The 16,118-nt window shown below is 38.4% G+C and overlaps 1 pseudogene; it reads left to right on the forward strand.

Annotated features, from left to right (window-relative positions):
- Window positions 1-14,285: 14,285 nt before the first annotated feature.
- LOC148010909 (uncharacterized) lies at window positions 14,286-15,653 on the forward strand (annotated as a pseudogene).
- Window positions 15,654-16,118: the final 465 nt, after the last annotated feature.

Consider the following 16,118-nt stretch of genomic DNA (forward strand, 5'->3'; position numbering starts at 1 on the left):
AATTCATCCTGTTGAAGAGGCTCAATGGATGCACGCATGCGACATAAGTGGTTACCCCTCACTGCTCGCTGCACATTGAGCTAATAGCTATTGAGGACAACTGCTATCCCACCCCGGGGGTATGATGCCAAGAGGCATATTCCATAGTGGATTCTATGAGACCACATTGGATTCAATGGGTTTTTTTAAATTCCACAATGGATTTCGTGAGATTTCGTAGTGGATTCCGTAAAACTATATTTATTTGTCGGGGCTCGTACACAAGCTAGATTCCTTGTGTGAGAAGTTGACGGGGATGCCTATCCTTTTCAGGCGTCATATTAATTTAATGTGCACGGTCGTATGATGAATCGCATATTTCTGAAGCATCAGCAATGTATAATTATTTTCTTTGATGACATATTGGTTTTTCAGTAAGAATGAGAATAAGCATTATGAACATTTATATTTGGCTTTCAAATTATTGAAAGAGAATCAATTATATGCTAACCCTGAAACGAGTGAATTTTTTCAAGCCAACATTGAATACTTAGGATATATTTTTTATTATGATGGTATTCAAGTTGATCCTAAAAGATAGAAGCAATTTTGAATTAGCCAATCCCTAGAACAAGCATTATGAACATTTATCTTTGGTTTTTAAATTATTGAAAGAGAATCAATTATATGCTAACCCTGAAAAGAGTGAATCTTTCCAAACCCACATTTAATACTTAGGACATATTGTTTCTTCTTATGGTATTCAAGTTGATCCTAAAACGGTAGAAGCAATTTTAAATTGGTCGATCCCTAAAAATATACATGAATTATATTCTTTCTTAGATCTTTCTAGCTTTTATAGAAAATTTGTGAGAAATTTTTCTTTGCTTGCATTACATTTGAAAAATTAGTTAAAGAAAGGTATTGTATATCATTGGTTTGATAATCAGCAAAGGTCTTTTGATTTGTTCAAACATGCTTTAACCCATGCCCCTGTTTTGCAATAACCTTTCTTTAATAGACAATTCTTTCTAGTAGTTATTGATGCTAGCAGATCTGGAATACAAGTTGTCCTTATGTAGTATTTGTTACAACTATATATATAATCTCTCACTTGACTTGGATCTCACCTATATATACTAACTCTACATGAATATGAATCATTCTTTGGGAGTATGTCTTGTGTATCTCTCTCGTACTCTCTCTCTCTCTCAACATGGTATCAGAGCTATGGATGCGTAGCAACAACAAGGAAGATAAGTTGTTTATACTTGATTGAATTCTTTGCACAAGTGATGATTTGATACATGAACTTGTTCAAATTAGAAGTATTAGTTAATTTTGTCTTGCTCTCGAATCCTGTCAGAATGGCTTGTCAATCGGAGTTCTGGATCAAAAGTTATGATAGTTCAAGATTCAAGACAACAATTCTGCTTGAATTTGCGATTCTTTATTTAAAACTGTAATTCTAATTACAGTTCGTTAAGCCCCAATTACAGTTCGTTAATCGCTCTCTTCGTTAATGATGTTGATTATGACAAGCAAACATCTTGCTATTTTTAGCGATGTTTTATTATCGTTCACATTCTTTGCTCGACCGAAATAGCACTTTTCTTATACGCGTTATCTCGTCTTGCACGTTATGTCTCTCTATTTCGGGCTTTCTTTTTAGTCACTCAATACTTTTCGTCGTTCTTACGTGCATCTCCCTATTTTGATTGTCTTGCGTCTCAACTACGCTCATCTTGATCATGGTTTGCAGATTCTGCGATCTCATCTTATTTGTTTTCTCTCGACATACAAGCATGGCCATTTGTGTAATTGTTAACGAATATCCGTCTGGCCAACGTTCGATTCCCTTCTTCCAAGGACATCTCTTTCCTGGGTGGAAAACAAAGATGATGCTAATTCTTGAAGGTGACGAGTTATTTGATATTGTTTTGGGCAACCTGTCTTACACAGTTCAACCTATTGATGTGATGAATAACAATTCTGTGATTATTGATGGCCTGTTATTTGAACAATGGAAAATTGATCATATTGATTGGATTCATCGTGACAAAGTAGCTCGTCGTTATATATTTTCCGCACTTTCTGACTCACTTATGTTGGATGTCTTTCATCTGGAAACCTCTCATGCTATTTGGGAGTATCTTATCTCAACGTTTGAGAAGAAATCAGTCACACTGAAATTTTATATCTCCAAACTTGTTTGAAGAATCTTCAATATAAGGTTGGTACTTCTACGCACTCTCATATCGAGGCTTTTAAAGACGTTATCAATCAGCTTGGTGCTGCCGGTGCTCGTGTTGCTAAAAATCAGATTGTTACTCAACTTCTTCATACCATCAAAGATCCTTTATATGACAATATCATCACTATTTTGTCTAACATGGATGATATCCACTTTGACAAAGCATGTATATCTCTTATTGAATATTCTCAACGTCATGAGCGTCATTTGGAAAAATCTGATGCTGTTTTGGTCACTCGCGAAAAAAGGGATTTTGATGTTGATGCTGCTTTTGTTGCTCGCAAGCGTCCCGCTTCACGTTTTCAGCAGGGTGGACGCTCTAATCAAGGTAGTAAATCTTCTCGTCTTACTTATCCTAACAAACATTGTTCTTATTGTGATAAGAAAGGCCATGTGGCTTCTGATTGCTGGGCACGTCAATATGATGAGGAGCATGGAGTTACTACAAAGCAACCTCGCTCGTCCAAAAGTTTTCCTCCTTGTGATTATTGTGCACATACAGATCATCCATCTCGTCGTTGTTATAAACGCAGATATGATGAAGAACATTCTCGAGCTTATATTGTTCAACAAACTACAACTGATGATGATCATACTCATCAGGAGCTCAATTTCGTCCATCATGATATCTCTCCAGAAAAGGTACTTCATGTTCATGATGGTTCTCTATTCATCGTTGATTCAGGTGCCACTGGAAACATGACATACCAATCGCAGTGGCTTCACAATTATCATTCTCTTCCTGTCAAGAAGTTTGTTTACCTTGCGATGATACAACTTGTCAAGTCAAAGGAGTGGGCGATTTATATCTGGGGACTGTTTCATCCACTAGAATATTAAGAGGAGTTCTTCATGTTCCAGATTTGCAAAGAAATCTTCTTTCTATTGCTCGTATAGTTGATCTTGGTTTGTTTGTTGGCTTTGATCATAATCAATGTCGTATAGAGAAAGACGGACATACTATAGCAGTGGCTCCTCGACATGGTAATCTATTTGAGCTATCATTGAACGATACAGTTGCAAATGTTGCTACTGCCCCTGGAGATGCAGATTGCAAATTATGGAATCAACGATTTGCACACTTCGATTTTGCCAAAATTCTTGATCTTCATCGTCATGGTCTTGTGCAAGGTATGGATCTTAAATCTCATCCACGTATGGGAATATGTGAGTACCGTGCACTTGGAAAACACCATCGTTCGCCTTTCCACACTTCTACTTCATCACATTCCTGTGCTCTCATGGATTTGGTTCATACCGATATTTGCGGTCCTTTTCCTGCCTCAAAGTCTCAATATCGATATTTTATAACTTTCATTGATGATTTCTCATGGTACACACATGTCTATCTTCTTCGACACAAGTCTGAGGCTTTATTTATATTTAAACAATACAAGATAAGTGTGGAGCTTCAAACTGGATTCTCTATAAAGACTCTTCGTAGTGACAATGGCGGTGAACATGTATCCAATCTATTTGATGACTTTTGTAAGGATCAATGTATTCATCATGAGTTTACAGTTCCTTATTCTCCTCAGCAAAATGGTGTTGCTGAGCGCAAAAATCACACTATTCTTAATGCTATACGTTGCATGCTTATACACTCTGGTTTGTCTCGAAAGTTTTGGACTGAAGCACTTCTAACAACCATTTTTATTCAAAATCATCTTCCAACAACTGCACCTGCTTGGTAAAATTCCTATAACAATCTGGACAGGGAAGACACCTTCAGTCTCTCACTTTCACACATTTGGCTGCATTGCTTATATTCATGTGCCCAAGGACACTCGACATAAGTTGGATCCTCCAGGTTTGAAGGTTATTTTTCTTGGTTATTCAGATCATTCCAAAGGTTACAAATTTTATGATCCTTCTACTCAAAAGGTTATCATTAGTCGTGATGCTATATTTGATGAGAAGACTATGTGTGGCACATGGTTGTCAGATGTTTCAGATGATACACAGTCTTTGCTTAGTGCGTTTCCTTACTTGCTTTGTGAGTCTACTAATTCTGATGATCATAAACCTCCTTCACCTTTAAAGAAGATTGATGAAAATTTAGAGATCTATGTCGATCTTCCTATTGAGATAGAGCATGGATTCTATTCTATTAAATATGATGTCTTTGATGATGCTATGTCTGTCCAAGAGGATCCAATATCGTATATGGAAGCTATCAATTCGTCTCAAAGTGATCAATGCCAAGAAGCTATGCAAGCTGATTACGATTCTTTAATCTCCAAAGGTACATGGATTCTTACTGAACTCCCCCCAAATCGTGTTCCTATCAAATGTAAATGGGTTTATAAAACCAAGACCAAAGCTAATGGCTCATTTGATAAGTTCAAAGCACGACTTGTTGCAAAAGGTTAGTCGCAGATTGCAGGAGTAGATTATCAAGAAACATTTTCTCCCGTTGTGCGTTCCACAACTGTTCGTATGATTTTGGCTTTTGCAACACTATTTGATCTAGAAATTCACCAAATGGATGTTAAAACGGCTTTTCTCAATGGAGATCTTGAAGAAGAAATCTATATGGAGCAACCTGAAGGTTTTATGATTGCAGGAAAGGAGCATCTTGTATGCCAGCTTCATCGTGCATTGTATGGATTGAAGCAAGCCTTTCGTGCTGGGTATATTAAGATTGATCAGTTCCTCGCATCTAAAGGTTTTGTTGCATATTTTGTTGACCCAAATCTTTACATCAAAAGGGAGGACAAATGTTTTATTATTCTTGCTCTATATGTTGATGATACTATTCTTGTGTCAAATAATATTGTTTTCTTGGATGCTATGAAGAAGCTTTTATCGACTGCATTTGAAATGGTGGATCTTGGTGAGATACATTCTTGTTTGGGTATTCAAGTTCAACGACACCAACAATAAGGCATTCTTCTTCTTTGCTAAACAAAGTTTATTAATGATATTTTTAAGAAGTTTGGGTTGACAAATGCGTACTCTGCCAACACTCCCATTCTTTCGAGCTCTACCAAGGGTACATCTACAACATGCAATGAAGAATCAACCATTCATCAACCTTTTGCTAATCTTGTTGGTTGTCTTCAATATATTGGTTTAAACACAAGACTAGATATTTTATTTGCAGCTAACTTTTTGGGACAATATCTTTCTTCCCATTCCACTATTCATTGGAGTGCTGCGAAACGTATTCTTAAGTGCCGCAAGGGTACTAAGGAATTTGGTCTTATTTATCATCGTCGAGAGGATTCTTCTTCAACTTCTCTTGATCTTATTGGATATACAGATGCTAATTGGGAAAGTTCACACTTATCCATGTGATCTACAAGTGGGAATTGTTTCTTTGTAAATGGATGTTTGGTTTCTTGGTCCAGCAAGAAACAACAATGTGTTGCGGTTTCTACAATTGAGGCCGAATATGTTGTTGTATCATTAGCAGCTCACGAGCTAGTTTGGCTTCAAAAACTACTTGCAGATTTGGGACATCCTTCATCATCTAGTACACCTCTTCGATGCGATAACCAAAGTGCTATTAGTCTTACCAAAGACTATATACAACATAGTAAATCAAAGCGTATTGCTATTCATTATCATTATGTTCGACATGAAGTCAAGAAAGGTTTCATTATGGTGGAGCATTGTCCCAGTGATCAAATGGTTGCAGACATCTTCACAAAAGCTCTTAGTGAAGCTCGCTTTAGTTCATTAAGACATGCACTTGGTATTGTTCCAAGTTCTTGTCTCACTGATTGAGGCATATATCATTGTATTCAAGAAAACTTTATAGTAAATCATTTTTGTATCGTAGGTATGTGTAGGGGCTCGGGTTTTTCCCTTGTTCTCCCTAAGGGTTTTTTCACTCACAGCAAGAGACCTTTGTTTGAGTGGGGATGTTACAACTATATATATCATCTCTCACTTGACTTGGATCTCACCTATATATACTAAATCTACATCAATATGAATCATTCTTTGGGAGCATGTCTTGTGTATCTCTCTCGTACTCTCTCTCTCTCTCAACAATATTCACATCCCATAGCCTACTCTAGCTGCAAACTTCAACCATCTGAACACAAGTATTCTACCTATGATAAGGAATTGGTAGATGTGTTACAAGCTTTGTATCAATGGAAACACTATTTAATGGGATCTAAAATCGTGATAAAAAATTACCAACAAAGTATCAAACATCTCCTTAGTCAGCTCTACAAATCTCTTACTGTCATATTAAATGGGCTTCTTTTATTCAAAGTTTTCATCCACTTATCCAATATCAATCCGAAAAAGAGAATGTTGTTGCTGATATCTTAAGTAGAAGCCAAGTATCCATAATATCTCCGTTATATCTTTTGATTCCCTTATCCCTATGAAAGATACCTATGACCAACCCTAGTTTTAAACCTGATTGGAATGCATTTATTGCTAATAACTGGATTCCAATCGATTCATTGTCTTTTTTTTATGGATTTATGTTTTATCAGAAAAGGTTATGTATAATTGTTCCATTTAGATCATTTGTGTTGCACGAAATTCATTGTCCCCCATATCAAGGCCAGAGAGGTATTACTTCTACTTTACGTACATTGGTTGAAGATTTCTAATGGTCACAGATGGAATCTGATGTTTCTAACTTTGAATCTAAGTGTTTAATTTGCCAAAGAGTTAAGCGACACCATGGTAAGAAATATGGTTTGTTAATGCCTTTACCAATTCTTGAACAACCATGGGAACATATTTGAATGGATTTTATAACTGGTTTGCCTAACACCCAAGCTAATCATGATATGATTTGGACTATTGTAGATTGATTTAGCAAACAAGCATATTTTCTTGCATGGAAGATAGCATTAATTGCATCTCAAGCTACCCAATTGTTTTTTTAGAACTGTTTTTACTAGCCACGGTTTACCAAAAGTTATTACTTCAGATCCCAATTCTAGATTCGTGCATACTAAGATTGATTTCACATCTGGATTTCATCTTGAAACTAATGGGAAAACAAAAGATACTAACAGTTCAATATTAGGTTTTTTGCGTGCATACAAAATTTCCAAACCACAAATACGGGATACATACTTGCATTTACTTCAGCTTGCATACAATAATATACCACATACAGCTACACAAAAAGCACCTTTTGAAATCATTTATGGACATAGATTACCTACACCTGTTACATCATTACTAAACAAGGTCAAAGCTGCTGATGATATGTAATATTTCCGATGCCTAACCCATGTTCTTCATAAGAACCTCCTCTTGGTAGGAGGCCAAAAGGATAATTGTTGGAATTATGGTAATTTTTGTTTCAAAATTATCCCCTCTCCCCAGCCGACAGTCATGCTAGAGGAGAGGGAGAGTGGCATGGATGATTAAGCTCCTCGCTGGAGCTCGTGCAAGGGGTGAATGCCATGCAGCTAGGCCGCGTGGAGGGAGGGAGGTACCTCTCCCTCTACCTATAAAAACCATGGATATGTGAGGGAGAAGGTGTGGGGGGGGGGGGGGGGGGGAACAGACAAACAGCTGCCGCCCTGTGGACAAAAACGTGGGGAGGATTGGACAGACGAAGGGAGAAAGGACCGTGCTGTGAAGGCTGCCACGCTGAGGAAGGGGAGAACGCCGCTGCTACAGCTCCACGGTCATGGAGAGGGGGGGAGATTGCTGACCTCGCCAATGCATTTTGCCACCAGTTCAGTCCGCCGGCTATGGCCACCAGTCCAGTCCGCCAACTCCACCGTGCGTGCTACCATTAGCCATTGCCATTCCGCCTACAGTTGCTAACTGCCGGGTTGCAGCCGTCAAAATCTACCTTACGATAGAGGACAAGGGGCTCCTTCTTGTGCTGCACCGTATGCTCCCTGCTGCCACCATCGCTGCGTGCTAACGCTGGGCTCCACGTCACCGCCATCAAGCCAACTCCCATTCGTCGTCGTCTATCCACTTCATTATTACCCCCTCCCTCTTCCACTTCGGATTAGTCCTTAGCTAGAAGCATCTTAGAAGCTTCATTTAAAAAGCTTCTAAGGGGGCTTCCTTAACCCCCATTCCCGCGAGGCACCCATAAGTCCATTCCTAGCCCCGGGATTTTAAAAGAAGAAGAAGAAGATCATAAAGCCTCCATTCCCACAAGCCCCATTCACAAGAAACCCTTTCCCAAACAAGCTTCAAATCCCAAAAGCATGCTTGTGAAAACCCCAATTCCCACAAGTCCTCATAAAGTTCCATTCTCGTAGCTCTCTCGAAAAAGGCCCAAGCGCGCGCGCGCGCGCGCGCAAGCGAGCACAACCCCAAGGACCCTGTGTGTGTGTGTGTGTGTGTGTGTGTGTGTGTGTGTGTGTGTGTGTGTGTGTGTGTGTGTGTGTGTGTGTGTGTGTGTGTGTGTGTGTGTGTGTGTGTGTGTGTGTGTGTGTGTGTGTGTGTGTGTGTGTGTGTGTGTGTGTGTGTGTGTGTGTGTGTGTGTGTGTGTGTGTGTGTGTGTGTGTGTGTGTGTGTGTGTGTGTGTGTGTGTGTGTGTGTGTGTGTGTGTGTGTGTGTGTGTGTGTGTGTGTGTGTGTGGCATTATGCACGATAAATTCATGGACTAGGAAGCACCTACGCATGTCAAATTCACCTAGCCTGGTTAAATGCAATTGGAAATAAATTGACTATTTGAACAATTAGTCCATGACATGAAATTGGTCATTGGTATTTTCAATATGATGAACGAAAAAAATGCAAATTGTCTATGCATCTCACGACCTTATTAGTAGCTGCCCTTTTGTGCATTTCAAAGTGACGAGCCTAGGACAACTATTGCCTATCATTATAAGGTTGAATTGTTAAGTGCACCTTTGACTAGACATGGAAAGATTAAGCGTAGGTCACATTTTTAGGCAAATCTTCATTGTAATGATTCATTAGGGGAAGTTGTTATCACCCGTAGGAAATAATAGAGTATGGAAATTATTCTAGGAGCTTGCATAGAATAGATTAACTTTAGCTTTATTTGGCATGTATTTCACTATGTTGTAGTTAGGAAAGGATTGCATGTTGCACATTCATCGTACACAAAATTTCATTCATCAAGAGTTGTATTTAGGGAAAGGCTGTATGGTTCATTAAAGCATGAAATCTTAAAAGCTTAGAAAAAGAATTGTCGGTATGATCCTTGAATGTAAGACCTAGTAGGTTCAATAGAAGTTATTCTGCAATTTATCATGCGATTTAATTTTAACAAGAAAAGTTAGGGTTATTGCGAATTTAGCGATACGTAGAAGCAATGAATCGCGTGTTTGCGTGAATTGTGAGATGTCACAACTAGATTTCTTCTTTAGATCAAGTTAATATCTCTAGGAATGGTTTGTCCTTGTTGCAAGACAAGTAGATCGAATTATCTAAATCACCTAACCCGCAAGGAATTTGCATAGGATGGTTCAATCGATATGATAAATACCCCAAGTGCTAACTAGGGTTTAGCACATCAAGGACTCGGCCTAGTTTTGCACTTGTTGCCAAATAGAAACCTTCATAACCAAAGGTCCTACCCACGTTCACGGAATGTAGGGACAATTGGATGCTCATGCAAGAAACGATCTAGGGTTTCTACCCTAAGGATCATTCGTTCAAATGTTGAAACCCGGTTTGAGTTTGGAATCCCTAGGACCGATTGTTGTCGGCCTAGTGCAATTAGGATTGGGATTGGGTAAGAAGACACCCTAGACTCTGCTTCTTGTCTGAACATAATTTCGTGATTAGACAACGCCGTTCAATGGGTGAAATGATCCCATGGAATAGATGCGACACTTGTGCAAGTAGCAACGTCACATGGCCTTGTGGTTTGATCACAAGAGAGTTTTGTCATTCCTTGGAACGAGGTTGGTAGGTTATTGCGCTAGTTTAAGGAGCAAGAGGATGAGTAGTCATCCTGTTATATTACCTTTTTTGGGAAAACTTGCCAAGTTAAGGGAAGTCAGTTATGTGCTTGGAAGCAAAGGATCAATCAATTTAAAGTGACAGGGTCACTAGGGTTTACTGTTAATAAAACCTAAGGTATTGGTTAAGTTGGGTTAACAGGGTATGGCCCTAACTCAAGGACAAAGGGTGAACAAACAAACCCTTGGGGATCTTGCCAAGTCGCAATTGATCCTGGATCGAGTGCTAGATGCATTCGGAGAGAAAGATTCACTCCTTAGCAATTGGCCAAATAAACATCCACTGGAATTGATTGTGCTTGTAACAGTTTAGAAAGCACTGTTTGTATTGTTTGCTCAAGGAATTAAAGGATGAAAAGATATCTAATGCTTCAGGTTGAAGGCCTGAAGGGAGAGCCAGCTTCAGTTACCCCCGACTGGCTGCCTGACCCTAACCAAGGGGGTTGTTGACCGCACCGGGAACGTGGACTGAACCCGCCGTGAGAGGTCTCTCCGTTGAGTTCTACTTGGAGCAGGAGGATGCTTGGGTGCCAGGGGGGGCTCTGGCCGTAAATCCCTCGCCTTCCGGGTCCTGCACAAGAGGCTAACATGACTTGGGATTGGATATCAAGGCCCGCATACTAGTTTACGGGCGGAAGCTTGGAATAGTGATCCCTGGGAATCACTGGATAGCCTTCGAGCGGATTATGGACAAACCTACAGGCAGAACTCCTTGTATTTCAAAGATAAAATGATGAAATGTTAAAAAAGAACTTGCTTGATATTGTTTTTCTATGTCACGTGATAAGATTACGTGAAGGAACCAGTGCTTAACATGATTAATTAAAGAAGCTGATTGTTATATGTCAAAATAATGTGTTAGATAATTACATAACTAAAAAAAGCCGAGGAAAGTGCGGAGGATGGACCATGGGTCCGTCCTACGGTTGGGTGGTCCCGGTTAGCCGCGAACTTTTCTCAAAAATCTCGAAGAACAGCGGGATGATCATCATCATCAAAACGAATAACGAGAACGATGACCTAGAGTTACGTCTTACCCGATTTACGCTGTTTTAGGGGAACGGAATGGGACTATGCCTTATGGCAGAGAGATTGAGCTTTGCATCCCTCTCGTTTCCCATTCTCCTTGAACCAAGTGCAGCGTGAATCCACTTCGGACCTGGCGTTTCTGCGTAAAGTAGTTCGCTGGGATCTGACGCTAGTTGCTGTTAGCTAATGACCAATCAGGAAAACCCTAATTCCGGTCGATCGTAAGTGGGAACGGCCAGGATACTTCCGCTACGTGACAGACACGGGAAGACCTAGATCGCAAAACCCGTAACATTCCATGGGAGTGCCGGGCGGAGTTTTCTAGACATTCTTTCCGATGGACTGCTAAGACGTGTCCTGGATGATACTAGTGGACACGTTACATGATATTTCCAATATGCATGCTACTATTTTTGTTGAAGTTAAAGATATGATTGTGAAAGCCCAGCAATCACACACACGAAACAAGCTAATAAGAAAAGAAAAGCTATGCGTTTCAAAGTTGATGATTATGTTTGGTTACGCATTGAAAATGGAAGATTATAAATTGTTGAGAAACACCCTGTTGTTAAGTTAGCCCGTAGATTTTATGGACCTTTCAAAATCATTCACAAAATCAATGACAATGCATTTAAATTAGAACTGCCCCAACACTAGAAAATCCACCCTGTTGTTAAGTTAGCCCGTAGATTTTATGGACCTTTCAAAATCATTCACAAAATCAATGACAATGCATTTAAATTAGAACTACCGCAACACTAGAAAATCCACAATACTTTTCATATCAGTTTGTTACGACCTTTTAGAGGCTAATTACCTGTTAACCTTGTCTATGAAAACCCTCCTTTGTTAAAAGAAGAAACTGAAATCCTTGATATTGAAACGTCTAGACACTGACTTTATGACCACTAGAACTGGTCGTAGATACTCTATATTTGGTTATGTTTAAAAATCATCCTATTTAAGAGGCACAATGGATGCACGCTCGTAACCTAAGCGCTTACCCCTCACTAATCACTCCACATTGAGCTAATAGAAATTGAGAACAATTGCTATCCCACCTCGGGGATATAATGCTAGTAGGCATATTCTACGATGGATTTCGTGAGACCACGGTGGATTCTGCGAGTTTTTTTAAATTCCACGGTGGATTTGGTGAGGTTTTGCAGTGGATTCTGTAAAACTATATCTATTTGCCGAGACTCATATACAAGGTGGATTTCTTGTGTGAGAAGTGGGGACGCCTGTCCTTTTTGGGCATCGTATTAATTTAATTTGCACATGGGTGACTCCACAACCTGTGATTACGCAAAATACATATTTAAATTAATGGACATTTATGAGTTTAGAGTGCACTCATATTAAATTAAGGTTAGGACATAGTTCCAACGTATTTATTTTGTAGTTGAAGAGTACTAGGTATTCACTTTTGTGGGTTTAATTTTATTATCTTCCAACAATTGTGAATGCTTCAAATATGCGTAGAGTAGGGAGCGGTGGCGTTGGGAAGCACTGTGCGATAGTGTGTATTCAAATTACCTAAAAGGAATTTTTATTTTTGATGGGTGTGCATCTTATCATTAAAGGCGTGGCACTTATATTTATTTAGGTACACTTAATTATTAAAGCGCTTGACAAATAATTATTATTTTGTATGTGCATGGACGCACACTTTAAATATTTCATTATGGGACATTGTATTTGGGCATAGCCCGACTTTTGGGTGGCCCAACCGCTTTATTCTTTATTTGGAAAAAAGTAAACACAAAAGATAAAGCATGATAATTATAAAATTGGGCTATTTTTGAGCTTTGAGATGAATAAATTTATAAATACATGCCTTGTGAAGCGCTCACACAAGGCATAGGGGGAGATTGTATCCAATTTGTTTTTGTGCTTCATGTCGTGCAAACTCTCTTCTTGCTTTTTATGAGTTTTAGTAGAGTTCTTTGTTCTCAGGGACCTTCCAGCACTCGCTACATATGCGTCCAGTATCCGATTTGTGCACTAGAAGCTTGATGGATTTGAGCAGCGCTTCTAGAGAGAGAGAGAGAGAGAGAGAGAGAGAGAGAGAGAGAGTCGACTGATTATAGTAGAGCTTCGTCGCATCAACAACAAAGAGATTTCCGCATGGTCGTTGTGTATTGTCTGTGTGTGTTAGTCACCCAAGTGCACTTAACTTCTAAGTGACTATCCACTAGGCTAGTTCTTTTTGTTGTTCTATACTGCAAACATAATTTTAATAACCTAGTGTTGGGAGGGTCTCCCAAGTCTTTCTTCCATGAATTGGCAAATAAAACCTCAATAATAATTATTATTATCTTCATAATGAGAGTCAATTTCATCATTAGAGCTATTTTTAAAAAATGTGCAATATAAGTGAATTTTCTTTGAAATGTATATGCACATTAAAATAAACTAAGTAATGGGGACATTACGAAATTTTCCACAAGTTTAGGACTCATGGTCAAACTTTCTCTTTGGTATAACTCTCACATCATGGCTCTAAATTTCATGTTCAATAGCTCAATAGATTCCATTTTTCATAAGGCATCTAAATATGGTAGTAGCTTTAGGTGACTTGAAGGCATCTTTTTTTTAGTCTCAATGTTCTAAATAATAAAAAATGGGACTTGAAAGTTTTTCAAATTCACCAAATTGTGTTCTTTGGATTAATACTAAATTTGATGCAAGCTTAATTCCCAACTAAGAGAAGAATGCACGAGCCTCATCTACATCCAGTTCTCCTCTCTTATTTGTTACCTTGCCTATGTAATGATAGTAGCAAAAGACCTCTTCCAAGAGAATCTGCATACTAGATACATCGTCTTAGTGTGTAGAGCTCTTTCTTCCACCTAATTATTCAAATCCTCATGCACAAGCACGAGGTATCCCATTTGCCAAAGTTTTTAACGCATGGCTAGCATTTGGTTCTCTACCAAAACCCCAACAAGGCCTTTCTAAGACAAGCTCTCAAAGAGTACCATGGCAAGTAATCACACATAAGCTTACCTTTTCTTTTTGTGAAGATTAGTGTGATGCTCTTTCTTTTGTTCTATGCTCACTATTTTGATCTTTTTTTGCAGAGATTCGTGGCATACATTGAATAAAATTGTGCATCTAGAGATTGCCATATGATTGTTAGCTCCCAAGAAATATTTGATAGTTGGATCAAAATCATGAAGAGATACTCTAGAGGTGAACTTATGTCCCAAGAGGAGAGTTCGAGAAAAAAGGGAAGGCAACCTTCTACTGCTGCATTTCGTTGCCTTATGGGTTTAAAGGATGGAGACATCCTTACACGACAAGAGGAGATCAATGGAAGTCATATTCTTTTTCTTAGAAACAAATGGAATAAGAAAGATATGATTGACATGGAAACAAGGGCTAAGAAAATCAAGCAAGAGAGGGTCCTAAAGGAGGAATTAGTCACTCTTTTTAATGCTTTAGTTCTAGAAAGTAGCGCTGTGATGAAGGCTTGGGAAGAGCTTGTTGATGATTATGATATCAATGATGAAGTCTACACAAATATTTTAGGAATTTGCCATGATTGGGTGTCAAAGAAGCTCACACATGGAGCTGATGTAGGGTCCCTACCAAATGGAGCAAAATATATTGTGAGCTTCCTAATTGGAAAAATGCAAAATCCTCTTTAATCCTCCACTACTTCCCCTTGGCGTGTATATGTTGTCAGATGCAATCTAGAAACCTTTGATCTTATACATAATGTTTAGAGAGATCCAATTACCATTGGGGTTGTTGTTCTAGATGCAGCACATGGGGTTGAGGGAATGAAATGGGACTCTATAAAGTTTGAAAAGGTTATATCCACTCTACTACAAATGACATGTGAACCTAGACAATTCATGTTGTTATCATTTATTGATCGAAAGCAAATGTCAGCTTTGGAAAATGCTCTTGAAAGCATTTCTTGCAAGTATCGCATTGGTAGTGTTGACTTCCCACCAATGGATAGAACGTTTGCTTTTGGATCTATAGATTCTTTTGTGGTTTCGACATTAGTGACCATGGAGAAAAGCTTCATCAATTTTGAGCGATATATAAACAATATCAACAAGCCTTCCATTTTGGACTTTGAATGCTTGGACAAGGAGTGCAATGATGAAGATCTTGAAGAAGAACAAAGGATTGCAAAGGACGTTTTGAGAAAGCAAATGAAAGTTATGGAAACTAAAATCAAAGCATTCAGTGATTCTCATGAGATTGTATTTGATTTATATGCAAGTGGACTTGCATCTAAGGTGGCATTGGTAAATCATATGAAGACTATTGCAGTGCTTTGCAACACTCAAGAGCAAAGAGAGGTTGAAGCACAATTGTGGAGGGTCCATGAGAGTGCCAAACAAAATTCAAACTCCCAAGAGGTTCCTCCTATTGAAATTCAAGTTCTTGAAGTACTACCCGAGGGCATGGAAGAATAAAGCCAAGATATAGCAAGTCTAATTATGAAAGAGAAATTAAATGCTACTTCAGGTGTTTAAACTCTGTTCCTTCTCCTTTCATCAAGAAAGACACATTGATGTAATTTTGATTTTTTTCTTGAAAAGTTACTTCCATTAGCATTTGCAATATTTTTTTTCTTTGATTATATTAATTTATTTTTTTACTTTTTTAACAAAAGTTACCAAGCATGTTTGGTTTAAAAAATCTATTTAAGTAAATATTTTGCCAAATTAGTATTAAAGAGCTCATTAAAATTTATCATCCTTTGTAAGGATAACTATTTAATTGTACTCTAGTGTGTAAGAATACTTATCATAATAAAAAGTTTGAGCTAGCTATGCAAAATTTACTTAAGTCTATTTTAGATCTTATTTCAATTAAACTCTTATATGTGTTGTGTAATGATCTTGTCATGTTAGTTTTGGTTAGATTTGTCCACATGGTCAAATCTCTTATCTCTTATAGCCTCTTTTACTACATCACTAGTGTATGTCTATGCATGT

Source organism: Lygodium microphyllum, chromosome 29, assembly GCF_053477565.2.
Source record: "Lygodium microphyllum isolate KBCC chromosome 29, Lygodium_microphyllum_v1.1.10, whole genome shotgun sequence".
Taxonomy (NCBI): domain Eukaryota; kingdom Viridiplantae; phylum Streptophyta; class Polypodiopsida; order Schizaeales; family Lygodiaceae; genus Lygodium; species Lygodium microphyllum.